General features: G+C 46.1%; 1 pseudogene across 1 annotated transcript; it reads left to right on the top strand.

Moving 5' to 3' along the window:
* The first annotated feature begins 7,968 nt into the window (after nt 1-7,968).
* LOC144499273 (dispanin subfamily A member 2b pseudogene) lies at nt 7,969-10,222 on the top strand (annotated as a pseudogene). Its single transcript, XR_013498797.1, has 2 exons — nt 7,969-8,109; nt 9,998-10,222. The product of XR_013498797.1 is annotated as a dispanin subfamily A member 2b pseudogene (transcript).
* The last annotated feature ends 7,497 nt before the right edge of the window (nt 10,223-17,719 follow it).

Here is a 17,719-nt window from a genome sequence, read left to right on the forward strand (position 1 = left end):
AGCAGGCAGTTGCAGTTTTGGTTTGGTGTAGGCTGCAGCATTGAGTTAGGAGAGCCAAAGGAGATGAATGTTAGTCAGTTTTACAACATAAGAACGTAAGAACATAAGAACTAGGAGCAGGAGTAGGCCATCTGGCCCCTCGAGCCTGCTCTGCCATTCAATAAGATCATTGCTGATCTTTTCGTGGACTCAGCTCCAAAAGGAGGTGCATTTTGGTAACTGCACGATGAGTGCATTTGCTTTTCTCTCGCCATCTCTTTTAGTACCCTGGGATGCATTCCATCAGGCCAGGAGACTTGTCTTACTTTTAGCTCCATTAGCTTACCTAACACTGTTTCTTTAGTGCTAATGATCATTTCTAGGTCCTCACCTGTCATAGCCTTCTTGTCAACGGCTTTTGGTATGTCAAAACATTCTAGTTTGGATTGCTAAGTATTCAGTAGCATTCATGCCACACAAGTGCCAGACAATCTGCAACGATAGAGAATCTAACTATCTTCTCCTGATATTCAGTGGTATGACCGATGCTCATCCCCCACTATCAACATCCTGAATATTATCACTGACCATAAACTGAACTGGACCAGCCACATAAATACCGTGGCTACAAAAGCAGGTCAGAGGTTGGGAATTGTATCATGTCATTGTTAGACTGTAACCAATGATAACATTGGATCTGTTGTAGTTTGACAAATGCTGTAAGGGTCAGCTGACCCAGTAAACTATGTAACCAATGACAAAATGATGTGGTGGTCAGCTGACCAGCTGACTTGGTATAAGTAAGAAGCTGCTGGGTGAGGCCGCAAATGTTGGAGTAATGAAGTTTCTTTATTAAACTTTTTCTTTGATTTATATGTTGGAGTAAGTCTCGTTTTATTTTATTGCCTACACCTGAAGAGTTCCTTCTGGTGGATCAACAGTCATTTTTTAAGTTTCCTTTCCTCTTTATATTTTGTTCTGGGCGGTTCCCCTCCTTTTGGGAGCGGCCCCTTTTAATTTGTCCCTTAGTTCATTTAATTTAATTTAGTTTAATGTTTTAAGGTAAAAAGATTGACTTCCCCAAACCTGGCCGCCATCTGCAAGGAGTAAGTCAGGAGTGTAATGGAATACTCTCGACTTGCCTGGATGAGTGCAGCTTCAACAACACAAGAAACTCAACACCATCCAGGACAAAGCAGCCTGTTTGATTGGCACACCATCCACTATGTTAATCATTCACTCCCTCTACCACCAGCACAGTGGTAGCAGTGTGTGCCATATACATGATACACTGCAGCAACTTGGACAGCACTTTCCAAACTTGTGACTTCTACCACCTAGAAGGATAAGAGCAACTGAAGCATTGGAACGCCACCAACTGCAATTTCCCCTGCAAGTCACATCCTGATTTGAAACTATATCGCCGTTCCTTCATTATGGTTGTTCAAAACCTAGAACTCCCTTCCCAACACCATTCTATATGTGGCTACACAAAAAGGACTGCTGCAGTTTACGAAGGCAGCTCAGCTCATTGCCTTGGCAGGGGCAATTATGGACCAGCAACTAATATTGGCCTTGAAAGCAAGATGACATTGCTTGAACAGATAAAAGAGAAAACATAAGTGTGGGAATTGAAACCTCAACTTCCTGACTCAGGTGAGAATACTGAATCATGAATGCGTGTATGTAAATTTCTTTGTTCTCGATCTAGTGCTAGGATGTGGTTACTGTGAAAAGTATACCACATGGAAAGTAGGGCACAGTGGTTTCTGATTACATTCACACACCTGCAAAGAAGAATGGTGCTGATGGCCGTGGCATTCGAATATGATTTGCACTCAGGAATTTATGACAAAAAAACAAAGCTTTAAACTGTGATGAGTAGGTGTCAGAATATTTTTGACTGCCCACTGAATGATTCCATCGCATTAGTTTACCAACCCCCTTTCTCTGTGAAAATCCTCCCGAAACCACCTTGTTGCAGTCTCAGAGCCCCAGGTTACCTTTGATGGTAACCACTGAACACAAGGAAAGGGAGGGTTACAGAATAGCAGAGGTGTCTACATTATGGAGAGAAGTGTGAGGTGAGCATCTCCACAGAGGGATTTATAATGCTTTAATGTCTAACCTAGTTTGATAGTGGCTCTGGTGTTGGTGTATTTGACCACAGAATGTGTGGGGGATCTTTTAACTTGCAAGTGACATTAGGAGCAGGTAAGGAATTGAGTTTAGGAGTCGTGAGATAATGTTGCAGCTATATAAGACCCTGGTCAGACTACACTTGGAGTACTGTGCTCAGTTCTGGTCGCCTCATTACAGGAAGGATGTGGAAGCCATAGAAAGGGTGCAGAGGACATTTACAAGGATGTTGCCTGGTTGGGGAGCATGCCTTATGAGGATAGGTTGAGTGAGCTCGGACTTTTCTCCTTGGAGAGACGAAGGATGAGGGGTGACCTGATAGAGGTGTATAAGGTGTTGAGAGGTATTGATCGAGTGGATAGTCAGAGGCTTTTTCCCAGGGCTGAAATGGTTGCCACAAGAGGACACAGGTTTAAGGTGCTGGGGAGTAGGTACAGAGGAGATGTCAGGGGTAAGTTTTTCACTCAGAGTGTGGTGGGTGCATGGAATGGGCTGCCAGCAACGGTGGTGGAGGCGGATTCGATAGGGTCTTTTAAGAGGCTTTTAGATAAGTACATGGAACTTAGTAAGATAGAGGGTTATACGTAAGCCTAGTAATTGCTAAGGTAGGGACATGTTCTGCACAACTTTGTGGGCTGAAGGGCCTGTATTGTGCTGTAGTTTTTCTATGTTTCTATGTTTCTATGTAAGGGTTAAAAGAGCTGAAAATGACAGTGTCTCCTACACTCCACTATCTGCATTTATCTACAACGTAATAGGCCCAGAGCAATCAAACTGCTCAGTAAAGGCATTTTGCTAATTTCAACTCTCAGTTGGGAGTGCAGAAAACAGACATTGGGCGGGATTTTTCAGCCACGCTCGCCCCAAAATCAGAAAATCCCGTCCGAGGTCCTTTGCATGGTCCACTCCCTGCCCGCTATGATTCCTGTGGCGGGAGGGCCGGGAAAATTCCCCCAATTGTGTTGAAGCTTTTTGTCACGCACTCATCAGGACAATTTATACTGTATGAGAAGAGAGCGCTGATTGGCTGGCAAGTGAACTCCAATTACAAGAGGCACTGCCAGGGGTGGGGTCCGCGATGGGTCTCCAGGGGGTCCCCAAAGCTGACAGCCGCCCCCACGACAGGTAAACTTTGGCTCAAACATGCTAAATTTTAAAAGAATTAGAGGAATCAAATGAGCTAATCGGAGCAAGACCTCTTGGAGCATGCTATTTGATACAAACCACCAGTCTTTGGAATGAATGGCCCAGATACCTAGCATCATAATGATACTGAAATTCAACTAGCACATGACTAATTTGTGTGATAGACAGAACAACCTTTTGGCTTGATAGCAGCATCCTGTTTGCGGTGAATGTTGCTAATGCATTGCAGCGGCGTGAAACGGCTAGCTTCACTTGTTGCTCAATCTTTTGAGATTCCTTACCCTTCCAGGATAATCTGAGGTACACTTCTCAGGCACATACACAATGTGAAATGATCTGATCCGAGCAGCCATTACTCTGCAGGATGCCTTTGATCCACCCTGTTTCAGCATCAAGCAAGTATGGTGAGAACATGGTTTGGACTCTATTTATGTGTTTGCCAGTAAGGCCAATCTTATAAAGTTTTAAGTTTATTTATTAGTGTCACAAGTAGGCTTACATCAACACTGCAGTGAAGTTACTGTGAAAATCCCCTAGTCGCCACACTCCTGTTCGGGTACACCAGGGGAGAATTTAGCACGGCCAATGCACCTAACTAGCATAACTTTGGACTGTTGGAGGAAACTGGAGCGTGGAACGTTTTGAATCCTAACATGTAAATTGACCATTGAAGATAGGCTTTCGATAGACCATAGTAGACATCGCAGTGACTGATTCCTCAACTAGTGCGTCAAGAAAGGGATTTAATTTGACTGCTTCATTTCAAAGGTGAATTTGAGCACAGGATGGAGTCTAGTCAATATGTAGAAACTATCAGCACTGCCCTTTCAGCATGCAAACTCAGTTACCCACAGCCTACTTTATTTCCCAGGTGGAGATTCAGTTTGTTTACTCATACAGGAGCTGGGACTAAAGTCCTTCCAGAAAGCAGATTTCCACACTTGCCATTTCCTCCCCAAGTTTCAGCACCTAGAATCTACCCTCTTGGTGTCCTTTACTAGCTGTGCCACAAGTGAATCCCCGTTACTGTACACCCATAATTTCACAGTCTTTGTCCAAAAAATCATAGGAAGCTTACAGTGCAGATAAAGGCCATTCGGGCTATCGAGTCTGCATCGACTCTCCGACAGAGCATCTCACCCAGGTCCTATCTCTGTAACCCCATCTATTTACCTCTCTAATCTCCATAACCAGCACATTTTCGGACACTAAGGGCTATTTACTATGGCCAATCCACCGAACCTGCACATTTTTGAGCTGTGGGAGAAAGGCGGAGCGCCTGGAGGAAACCCACACAGACACGAGGAGAAGGTGCAAACTCCACACAGTCACCCAAGCCCAGAAACGAACCTGGGTCCCTAACGCTGTGAGCAAAGAACAAAGGAAATTACAGCACAGGAATAGGCCCTTCAGCTCTCCAAGCCTGCACCGACCACGCTGCCCGACTGAACTAAAACCCCCTAACAAATAGAAAACACAGGCTTTCCCCAAAACACAAGGTTCATTATGTCTCAACCTCTATCAGAGCAGCACTCCCTCAGTACTGACCCACCAGTGCAGCACTCCCTCAGTACTGCCCCTCCAATAGTGTAGTACTCCATCATAGAATCATAGCATCTTACAGTGTAGAAGAGGCCCTTTGGCCCATCGAGTCTGCACCGACACATGTGAAACACTTTGGGTGGGATTTTCCAGCCACGCTCACCCCAAGACCAAAATCCCACCCGAGATCAACAGACGTTTGCGTGGTCCTGTCCCACCCACTACGATTCCCGTGGCGGGCAGGATGGGAAAATTCCACCCTCAATCCCATTTACCAGCACTTGGCTCATAGCCTTGAATGTTATAGTGTGCCAAGTGCTCATCCATCACTCCCATGCTCCTGAAAGTGTGGCAGTTCTTCAGTACTGCTTCTCAGACTGTGCAGCACACATGCAGTACTGTCTCTCTTAGAGTGCAGTATCTATCAATAATGCCCATCTGTGCAAACATCTCTTTCTCAGTACTGACCTACCTGCCAAACATTCAGTCCGCCTTCAGCGCTGCTTTGTATGGTCAACTCTGCTTATTTGCTCAATAGACTAGACTGGAAAATTAACTCACAATTTGCTGACTCAGAAACATAGATTTATTTTTTCTATCATGGGGGTAGACTCTGATTACTATGAAAATACATGAAGCAGAATATGACGATTCTGGTTAAATTTACATCCCTGTGGCAGAAGAATGTTACTGTAGTTCAAATCCTGGGGTTACCATTGACCAGAAATTGAATTGGACCACCTGATCTCTGTGGATACAACAGCAGGTCCGAGGCCTGATCATCTGACTCACCATGTACAGGGCACAAGTCAGGAATGTGATGAAATCCACTTGCCTGACTGAGTACAGCTCCAACAACGTGCAATAAGCTCAACACCATCCAGGACAAAGAAGCCCATTTGATTGTTACTCCTTCCACAAACGTCCACTCCATCCACCACTGATGTTCAGTTGAAGCAGTGCATACTATCTACAAAATGAACAGTAGGAAGTCATCAAGGCGCCTTAAGCAAAACCTTCCAAACACACAATCACTCACGTTTAGGAGGACCAGGGCAGTAGATACATGGAACACCTGCTCCCAGAAGTTCCCCTCCAAGTCACTCACCATTCTGACTGTTGCTGAGTCAAAAAGAACAAAGAACAGTACAGTACACAGAAACAGGCCCTTCAGCCCTCCAAGCCTGCGCCGATCACGTTGTCCTATCTAGACCAACCTCTTGAATCCCTCTAATCCTCATCTGTTCATGTGTCTATCCAGATAAGTCTGAAATGTCACTAACGTATCTGCCTCAACTACCTCACTTGGCAGTGCATTCCATGCCCCCACCACTCTCTGTGCAGAAAACCTCGCCCCGCACATCTCCACTGAACCCCCCACCCACCCCCCACCCCCCGCGCCTTACCTTGAACTTGTGCCCCCTTGTAATTGTCATTTCTGCCCTGGGAAAAAGCTTTCAACTGTTCACCCTATCTATACCCCTCATAATTTTATAAACTTCTATCAGATCACCCCTCAGCCTCCATCTTTTCAGGGAGAACAATCCCAGTTTATTCAATCTCTCCTCATAACTAATACCCTCCATACCAGGCAACATTTTGGTAAACCTTTACTGTACTCTCTCCAAAGCCTCCATGTCCTTCTGGTAGTGTGACGGCCAGAATTGGACACAGTATTCCAAATGTGGCCTAACCAACATTTTACATAACTGTAACACAATTTGGCAACTTTTATACTTGATGCCCCGTCCGATGAAGGCAAGCATGTTCACCACCTTTTCCACCTGTGCTGCCACTTTTAAGGATCTGTGGGCCTGCACGACCAGATCTCTCTGTGTGTCTATGCTCCTAATGGTTCTGCCATTTATCTTATAGCTCCCACCCGAATTGAATCCCTACCAAAATGCATCACCTCGCATTTGTCCAGATTAAATTCCATCTGCCATTTCTCCGCCCAATTTTCCAGCCTACCTATATCCTGCTGTATTCTCTGACATTCTTCATCACTATCCACAATTCCGCCTATCTTAGTATCATCTAATCAGACCAGCTACATTTTCTTCCAAGTTATTTATATATATTACAAACAACAGAGACCCAAGCACTGATCCCTGCGGAACATCAAAGTTACAGACCTCCATTCAGAAAAACATCCTTCCACCGTTCCCCTTTGTCTTCTATGGCCAAGCCAGTTCTGAATCCATCTAGCTCGTTCACCCCGATCCCGTGTGCTTTAATCTTTTACACCAGCCTACACCTTGTCAAATGTTTTATTAAAGTCCATGAAGACAACATCCACAGCCCTTCCCTCGTCAATCCTCAAAAAACATTAAATTAGTGAGACACGATCTTCCTCGTACAAAACCATGCTGTCGCTAACAAGACCATTCACTTCCAAATGTGTATAGATCCTATCTCTAAAAATCTTCTCCAACAATTTCACTATCACTGATGTCAAGCTGGCCTATAATTACCTGGGTTATCCTTGCTACCCTTTTTAAATAACTATAGAATTCCCTCCCTAATAGCGCTGTGGGTATGCCTCAGGGACTGCAACAGTTCAAGAGGGCAACTTACTGCCACCTTCTTAAGGGCATCTACCATGGGCAATGAACGACAGCCTCACCAATGCCACCCATATCCCGCAAATTAATAATAAAAATGACACTCTCTAAGTATTATGGGTGCTCCGGTTTCCTCCCATGGTCCAAGGATGTATGAGCTGGGTTGATTGGCCATGATAAATTGACCCTAATGTCAGGGGGATTAGCAGGGTAAATATGTGGGCTTGCCGGGATAGGGCCTGGGTGGGATTGTGGTCGGTGCACACTCGATGGGCCGAATGGCCTCCTTCTGCACTGCAGAGAATCTATGATTACACATCCCAGCTTTATACACTCTCGAATTATCCCAGCGTTGCATACACTCTGTTGTGCAGCTACATTTTACCCTTACTCTGTTATCCCAGTGCTACAAAATGTTGGAGTGCAGTCTATACACATTTCAGTGCTACAAACTCTTGGACAGTTGCACATCCAAATGTTCAGTGTTTTGTTGATAGGCAGACAGTTAATTTGTGCTGGTGTCTCGCCCTCTGCCTATAAATACCTGAGGCCGGGCTAGTGTCCCAATTCCCTCTGCCCCAGTTGTTTCCCCGGTGAGATGGCGAAGAACACGAAGCGTCGATCGAGTGTGAATTCGGATGATGAGTCGATGCGGGACCACCTCCTCTGGTCCATGTTCAACCTCTCCTACATGAATTTCTGCTGCCTGGGATTCGTGGCGCTGGTCTTCTCGGTCAAAGTGAGTGAGGGGCTCAGGGGGGAGAAAGACCCGGTGCAAGGAGCGGGGAGTGGGACAGAGACCCCGGGGTGAGGGGGGCGAGGGGGGGGGGGGGTTGGGAACAGAAACTCCGGAGTGATGGGGGGGCGGGGGGGGGGGGGGGGGACAGAGACCCCGGGGTGAGGGCGGAGGGGGCTCAGAGTCGGTGTTCGGGACAACACTGCTCCTGCTTTGGGGTGGGGTGGGGAGGGGGAGCATTCGTGAGTTTTGGGGGGTCCCGGGGTTTGGGGAGGGGAGTCCTGAGGTTTGGAGGTCCCGGGGTTTGAAGGTCCCGGGGTCTAGAGGTACAGGGTTTAGGGGTACAGGGTTTGGGGAGAGATAGTCCCGGGATTTGGGGATCCCGGGATTTGGGGGTACAAGGTTTGGGGAGGGGTATTCCCGGAGTTTGGAGGTCCCGGGGTTTGGAGGTCCCGGGGTTTAGGTGTACAGGGTTTGGGGAGAGGTAGTCCCGGGGTTTGGGGGTCCCGGGGTTTGGGGGTACAGGGTTTGGAGTGTGTGTCCCAGGGTTTAGGGGTGAGACAGTCTCGGGTTTTATTTTGGGGGGGGGGGGGTGACTACCAATGGGCGGGTGGTCTGAGCTTCCCGGTACAATAAAATCCAGCTTTGAATACGAGGGCAATGAACAACATCAGACCCAAAATGGTGAAATTCAGCAGAGACAACGAGTGAATAGATTCCTTTTCTGGGTGAATAAATCTCAAATATCTCATGGAGCAAGAAAGTGATTATTCTATTCCCTTTAATGTATCCACATTAATAAAGAGAGAGTCATTGGGAATGTTTTGGAAGCCCTGATACTGTCACCGGGGGCCGTAGGACATCAAACAGTCCAGTTTTGGCAGGGAGCTGTGTCTCTCTCTGTCTCCCTTTTTGTCTCTGTCACACTCTCTGTCACTCTGTTTCCCTCACTGTTTATTTCTGTCCGTCTTTCTCTTCATCTCTGTTTCTCTGTCAGTGTCTTCCCGCCACTTGCACTCACTGGAGCTGTGTAGTTGTATCAAGGTGATGTGTGACTGGTAGAGATGGGTTTGTCGAAAAAGTCAAGGATCTTTTTGTTTTATCTTTTACTCCATCCTTAAAGTTACGAAGCCAATGCTCAGAATGGACCGGGCAAACCCAAATCCATTAATTGTTTGTTTTTTTAACAAAAAATAAATTCAAAATTCAATTGAATCCAATTCAAGGTCCCCACAAGGATAACACACAAGATCCAAGTTGACAAGATCAGACATCTTGGGCTTGACCTGATATTTGATCATAGCCAAAATGATTTTGTTTTACTCCATCCATCCTTAAAGTCACAAAGCCAATGCTCAGAGTGAACTGGGCAATCCATCAATTGCTTATTCCAAAAAAAAAACAAATTAAAAATCCAATTCAAGGCTCCCACAAGGGGTGACACACAAGATCCAAGCTGACAAGATAAATCATTGCACCCCCCGCCGCCCCTCCCATCTTGAACTTGATTTTAGCCAAAGCCAATTCTCCCATCCCGCCCGCCACTGGAATTCTAGCGGGACGGGGAGGGTGGACCATGTCAAGGTCCATTGAAGTCGGGCGGGGAAATCTCCGGTTTTCAGGCCAGCGCGGCCGGAGAATCCCGCTGGGTAGGCGGCCCGTATCTGGGGAGTTCTGTTCTGTCGATTGGAGGATGTAACATTTTGGGCTCGCTGTGTACCTATTGTAACAAATCCTCGCCCATTTGTTACAAGGCACCTGCGGTAAGTGGCGGGGGAAAGGTTTGCTATCTGCTCCTGCGGACTCCAAACTCAAAGAGGGAAATGACTGTCAGCAGAAAGAGGTTTTCGCGACTTTTGCTCTAATGAATTCACATTCGTTTTTCTTCTAGTCCAGAGATCGGAAACATGACGGCGATTATGACGGAGCTCGGTACTTTGCAAAAAGAGCGAAAATATTCAATATTGTAGCCGCAGTGCTGAGCATCCTGGTCATCATCATCATCATTGCATTAGCCGCCGTTGGCATGTTTCAGTCGGTGAAAGCGCCAGAACCGAAATATTATGATTTCACTGGAAAGGGGGAGTTGAAGAGAAGCGATGATGCCCCTGTCTGATCTGCCCGTGCCGGGGGTTCTTTTGTCACCGAAATCCACAGGCGCAAAATTGTTGCTTCTTTCTGTCTTTCTAGTGCTGTCATGTTTGTAGCCATCACCTCGCAGCCCTACCGATTTACTTTCTCTGAAACGTCGCCTTGCTGGTATTTAATAAAGCAATTGACACGTATGAGAACTCCAAATTTCATGGCACGTTTCCTGTGTTCGACTACAAACGCTTCCCCCTGACAATAAATGACAATAATGACAAACACAAACTCCATTCTCGCACAGAATACACATTGAAGACATGTTTTCAGGGCACTTGGAAAATCACTTCGACAGGACAGAGCCATGGCAGAATCATTACACAATTATTACAGCGCAGAAGGAGGCCATTTGGCCCATTGTGTCTGCACCTGCTCTCCAAACTAGCATCAAGTGCCCCTACCTCTAATCCTCGGCACGGTAGCACAGTGGTTAGCACTGCTGCTTCACAGCTCCAGGGTCCCGGGTTCAATTCCCGGCTCGGGTCACTGTCTGTGTGGAGTTTGCACATTCTCCTCGTGTCTGCGTGGGTTTCCTCCGGGTGCTCCGGTTTCCTCCCACAGTCCAAAGATGTGTGGGTTAGGTTGATTGGCCAGGTTAAAAATTGTCCCTTAGAGTCCTGGGATGCGTAGGTTAGAGGGACTAGCGGGTAAAATATGTGGGGTGAGGGCCTGGGTGGGATTGTGGTCGGTGCAGACTCGATGGGCCGAATGGCCTCCTTCTGCACTGTAGGGTTTCTATGTTTCTATGTTTACCCCTGCACATTGTTTAGACAGTTATAGAGGATTGCTTTGGCCAATCTATGAGTTATTTGAGGGTCTAACCAACAGGATAGGTAAAGGGGCAAATGGATGTTCATTTTTTTTCAATTTTCTAAAGGGATTGGTAAAAGTATGTAACAAGAGGTTGTTACACAAGATGGGATTGAAGGTGGCGTAAAGGCAATAGTTAATGGACAGAAACAGAAATAAATGGCAGTTTCAGGTGAGCAGGCTTTTATTAGTGGGCCTCAGAGATTAGTGTAGGGCCCTCAGCTATTTACAATCTATATTTATGTGGCGGCACGGTAGCACAGTGGTTAGCACAGCTGCTTGACAGCTCCAGGAACCTGAGTTCGATTCCCGGCTTGGGTCACTGTTTGTGTGGAGTTTGTACATTCTCCTCGTGTCTGCGTGGGTTTCCTCCGGGTGCTCCGGTTTCCTCCCACAGTCTAAAGATGTGCGGGTTGGGTTGATTGGCCATGCTAAAATTGCCCCTTAGTGTCCTGAGATGCATAGGTTAGTGGGATTAGCAGGTAAATGTGCAGGGATATGGGGGTAGGGCCTGGGTGGGATTGTGGTCGGTGCAGACTCGATGGGCCGAATGGCCTCTTTCTGCACGGTCGGGATTCTATGATTTAAGATAATAATTAAGAAGGAGATAAGTATGATGACAGAGGTGATAGATTGGAGAAAAGCCAATATTGAGAGGGTAAGAATAGAACCTGGGACCATAAAACGGACAACAATATTGGCAAATAACGTTGCAGAGCATCAGTGGGATTTTTCTTTAAAGATTTGTCAATGAAGTTTAGAAAAATATAAACGCAAAATATCCTGGATGATGGAAATCTGAAATAACAAGCATTCTAATAAACATAGAAGGAAACATAGAAACTCTACAGTGCAGAAGAAGGCCATTCGGTCCATCGAGTCTGCACCAACAACAATCCCACCCAGGTCCTATCACCACAACCCCACAGATTTACCCCACTAATCCCTCTAACCTACATGTTCCAGGACACTCAGGGCAATTTAGCATGGCCAATCAACTTAACCAGCATTTCTTTGGACTGTGGGAGGAAACCGGAGCACCCAGAGGAAACCCACGCAGACATGGGGAGAACATGCAAACTCCACACAGTGGACAGTGATCCAAGGCCGGAATCGAACCCAGGTTCCTGGAGCTGTGAGGTAGCAGTAGTAACCACTGTGCCACCCTTAATAAATGGTCATTAATCTGAAACAATTTCCCTAAGCACTGCGAGACCTGATGAATATTGAGCATTTCTGTTTCTTATCCAAGGAAAAATATATTCCACTAAAAGCAAGATCAAGCTAAACACTAATTTGTCATCGTGGATAAATAAAAATCACAGCAACAAAAAGAAATCTAGGAAAGAAGCATATGCCAAGTATGTTGACAGCAGGACAGAGCTTAATAAGAGAATGTGAAGAGGTTAGGAGAGAAGACAAAAAATAAACAATTGCAAATGCGAACACGAACTGTAAAATTATTTTTTAAATTTATTTTACGGAATGTGAGTGACACTGGCTAGGCCAGCATTTATTGCCCGTCCCGAGTTGTCCTGCAGAAGGTGGTGGTGAGCTGCCTTCATAGAATAGAATCATAGAATCCCGACAGTGCAGAAGGGGGCCATTTGGCCCATCGAGCCAGCACCGACAACAATCCCACTCAGGGCCTATCCCTGTAACCCCACATATTTATCCTGCTAGTCCCCCTGACACTATGGGGCAATTTTGCATGGCCAATCGACCTAATCTGCACATCTTTGGAGTGTGGGAGGAAACCAGAGAACCTGGAGGAAACCCACGGGGAGAATGTGCAAACTCCACACAGACAGTGACCCGAGGCCGGAATTGAACCCGGGTCCCTAGTGCTGTGAGGCTAACCCAGTGCTAACCACTATGCCACCGTGTCACTTTCTTGAACTGCTGCAGTCCCTGTGGTGTAGGTATACCCACACGAGGGAGGGAATTCTGGAATTTTGACCTAGCGACAGTGAAGCAACGGGATATAGTTCCAGGTCAGGATGGTGAGTGACATCGAGGGGGACCTCCAGGTGGTGGTGTTCCCAGTTATCCACTGCCCTTGTCCTTCTAGATGGTAATAGTCATGGGTTTGGAAGGTGCTGCCTAAAGAACCTTGGTGAGTTCTTGCAGTGAATCTTGTATTTTGTAGACACTACTGCCACTGTTCGTCAGTGGTGGAGGGATTGAATGTTTGAGGAAGGGATAGCAATCAAGCAGGCTGCTTTGTTCCAGATTTGTCAAGCTTCTTGAGTGTTGTTGAAGCTGTGCTCATTCAGGCAAATGGGGAGTATTCCATTACACTCCTGACTTGTGCCTTGTAGATGGTGGACAGGCTTTGCAGGAGTAGGGGTGGTGATGGGGATCAGGAGATGAGTTACTCGCCACAGTATTCCTAGACTTTGACCTGCTCTAATAGCCACAGTATTTATATGGCGCTCCAATTCAGTTTCTGGTCAATGGTAACCCTCCAGGATGTTGATAGTGGGAGATTCAGTGATGGCAATGGCACGGAATGTCAAGGGGCGATGGTTAGATCCTCTCTTGTAGGAGTGGTCATTGCCTGGCACTTGTGTGGCGTGAATGTTACTTGCCACTTGTCAGCCCAAGCCTGGATATTGCCCAAGTTTTGCTGCCATTTGAACTGCTTCATTATCTGAGGAGCCACGAATGGTGCTGAACATTGTTCATTCATCTGCGAACATTCCCACTTCTGATCTTATGATGGAAGGAAGGTCATTGATGAAGCAGCTGAAGATGGTTGGGCCTCGGACACCACCCTGAGGAATCCCTGCAGTGATGTCCTGGTGCTGAAATGATTGACCTCCAACCACCACAACATCCTTCTTTTTGCCAGGTTTGACTCCAACCAACCTTTCAAGGAACATAAAACAAAATAGTAAAAATGTTGGCAGAACCCTTAAGAGTTGATATGCAGAGGGATCTGGGTGTACAGGTACACAGGTCATTGAAGGTGGCAACACAAGTGGAGAAGGTAGTCAGGAATGCATATGGCATGTTTGCCTTCATCGGCCAGGGCATTGAGCTTAAAAATTGGCAAGTCATGTTGCAAGTGTATAGAACCTTAGTTCGGCTGCACTAGGAATATAGTGTTCAATTCTGGTCGCCACACTACCAGAAGGTTGTGGAGGCTTTGGAGAGGGTACTGAAAAGATTTACCAGGGTGTTGCCTAGTATAGAGGGCATTGGCTATGAGGGGAGGTTGGAGAAACTTGGTTTGTTCTCACTGGAACGACAGAGGTTGAAGGGCGACCTGATAGAACTCTACAAGGTTATGAGGGCATAGACAGTGTAGATAGAAGCTTTTTCCCAAGGTGAAAGAGTCAATTACTAGGGGGCTTAGGTTTAAGGTGCGAGGGGCAAGGTTTAAAGGAGATGTATGAGGCAAGTTTTTTACACAGAGGGTAGTCGGTGCTTGGAACTCGCTGTCGGGGGAGGTCGCGGAAGCAGATACGATAATGACTTTTAAGGGGTGTCTTGACAAATACATGAATAGGATGGGAATCGAGGGATACGGTCCCTGGAAGGGTAGGGAGCACAGGGTTCATCGGGCAGCACGGTCAGTGCAGGCTTGGAGGGCCGAAGTTCCTGTGCTGTAATTTTCTTCGTTGCGGAATAGGGTGTTTTATCATGGGCAAGATAATATAAAAATGGTTGAGAAATGGAAATACAAAATAATTCTTTGTTTCAGTATTTATCAGGGAAACAGTTTAGGCAGCCAAGATATCGGATGCGAGATTAAAAATGATTCACTGCATTTAAAATAAAGAGGTGAAATATTAAATACATTAATCAAAACTTAAAAAGAATAACTTTCCTGGTTTTGGTGGATTGGAGTCACATGTTTAAAAAGAACATAGGGAAAAGATAGCAGAGACTTTATTAATCATGTTTAATACCTCTTTTGGAATGGTTTAGTGTCAAAAAAACTGGCAGACAGTTAACATGATTCCTACATTTAAGAAGGGAGTTATAACATGTCCAGGGAACAGTAGGTCAGTCAGCTTAACATTAAAGGTAGGAAAATGATGTCACCCCCATTATAGGACAGAATAGAAGAACATTGAGAAAGCAAAAATATATAATAATGAATGGTCATTTCAAAAGGGAAAATCTTTCTTGCCAAGGTGGCACTACCAGGGTGTCAGGGGGCAATATGAGAATGGGTTGTTAGCTGGTTTCAAGACAGAAGGTAGGAAATAGGGTTAAAGGGTAAATGCAAATCACTGCGGATGCTGAAATCTGAATTAAAAACAAAAATTGTTGGAAAGTCTCAGCAGGCCTGACAGCATCTGTGGAGAGAGAATAGAGCTAACGTTTCAAGTCTGGATGATCCTTCATCAGAGCTGAAGACAATAGAAAATAGGACCATCTGTTGCACATCTCAGGTTGTCCTTTTACACTCTGCTTACCTTTGTTCTGCCATGTAGACATTCTGGCCTCTCTATGGCCATTATCAGCACCCTTCTTAGCCAGGATCACCACCATTTACATTCCTTTTGTCTTTTTCGCTATGACATCATTGTCAATGCCGCCCTCCTCCCACCCTAGCAGTATCAATCTCATCCTATTTTCTATTGTTTTCAGCTCTGGCAAAGGGTCATCCAGAATCGAAATGTTAGCTTTATTCTTTCTCCACAGGGTTAATGGGTAACTATCTAGAATAACAAAAGATGGGAAGTGCTGTTCCACAAGCATCAGTGCTGTCCAAAATTTATATTTATGACTTGGACTTTGGAATTAGAAACACAAATTCTATATTTGCAAAGTCCTCGATACTAACATCTGGGTACCTGTGCTAAAATTGGGAGAGCTATTCCATAGACCAGTCAAGCAACAGCTGGACATACTCACGGAATCATACTTTACAGCCAATGTCCCAGACTCTTCAATCACCATTTCTGGGTATGTCCTGTCTCACCAACAAGACATACAAATCAGAGATGACAGAACAATAGCAAACAGTCAGCAGGGAGTGGCCCTTGGAGTCCTCAACACCTCAGCATTGACCTCAGACTTCAAGATGTCTCACGGCTAGAAGTCAAACATAGGCAAGGAAACATCCTGCTGATTACAAGCTACCTCCCCACTCCCTGTTCTCCTCCATGTTGAACACCATTTAGAAGAAACACTAAGGGTGGCAAGAGTACAAAATGTACTATGGGTGGGAATGTCTACATCATCACCAAGAGTGGCTCAGTAGCACGACTCCTTACTATGCTGGCCAAGTTCTGAAGGATATATCTGCCTGTGGTAGATATTGAAGGAAACAAACAATGAGAAAGTCTGCTTGACCTCAGCTTCACCAAATCTACCTCTCACAGATGCATTGGTCCAACAAAGAACAAAGAACAATACAGCACAGGAACAGGCCCTTCGGCCCTCCAAGCCCGCGCCGCTCCCCGGTCCAGGATTGAATCCTGAATCCAGGATCCCCGTCCAATTTTCCAGCCTATCTACATCCTAATATCCTATCCACCGAGCTGTCCCTCACAGCTACGATGCTTTGTTCATCACAACCTATTAACTCACCCCCACCCCCCCCATTCCAGACCATGTGATCTCCAGGGAGAGGCGAAAACCCAGAGTGAAAACCCCAGGGCCAATATGGGGAAAAAAAAATCTGGGAAATTCCTCTCCGACCCCCTGTGGCGATCAAAACAAGTCCAGGAGATCACACTGGCCCTGATCAGAAAATGCTTCCCAACCCTATTCATTTCCACTTCTGCTTTACGAACACCATCTGAATTCCCTGCCCCCGAGACAGGTTCCCAACTATCCGCAGTCTCGCTCTGTACTGGCACCAGCAAGATGATCATAGAATGAAGCCTTGAAACGAGAAACAAAGAACAATTAGCCCGCGCCGCTCCCTGGTCCAAACTAGACCACTCTTTTGTATCCCTCCATTCCCACTCCATTCATATAGCTGTCTAGATAAGTCTTAAACGTTCCCAGTGTGTCCGCCTCCACCACCTTGCCCGGCAACACATTCCAGGCCCCCACAACCCTCTGTGTAAAATATGTCCTTCTGATATCTGTGTTAAACCTCCCCCCCCTTCACCTTGAACCTATGACCCCTTGTGAACGTCACCACCGACCCGGGGAAAAGCTTCCCACCGTTCACCCTATCTATGCCTTTCATAATTTTATACACCTCTATTAAGTCTCCCCTCATCCTCCATCTTTCCAAGGAGAACAACCCCAATCTCTCCTCATAACCAAGCCCCTCCATACCAGGCAACATCCTGGTAAACCTCCTCTGTACTCTCTCCAAAGCCTCCACGTCCTTCTGGTAGTGTGGCGACCAGAACTGGACGCAGTATTCCAAATGCGGCCGAACCAACGTTCTATACATCTGCAACATCAGACCCCAACTTTTATACTCTATGCCCCGTCCTATAAAGGCAAGCATGCCATATGCCTTCTTCACCACCTTCTCCACCTGTGACGTCACCTTCATGGTCCATGATAGTGTTAGTAGGAATGGCTTATTCCTTGGGGTGACAAACTCCATTCTTCACACGGAAATACCCTGTGTCGTGTTGTGCGACATTACAATTGCACAAAATGGGATAGACTCAGAACACATCTGGTAGCTCAAGATTGTACATCCATGATGCCCTGTGGGCAATATCCAGCA

The sequence above is a fragment of the Mustelus asterias genome, chromosome 9 (genome assembly GCF_964213995.1).
Source record: "Mustelus asterias chromosome 9, sMusAst1.hap1.1, whole genome shotgun sequence".
Lineage (NCBI taxonomy): Eukaryota > Metazoa > Chordata > Chondrichthyes > Carcharhiniformes > Triakidae > Mustelus > Mustelus asterias.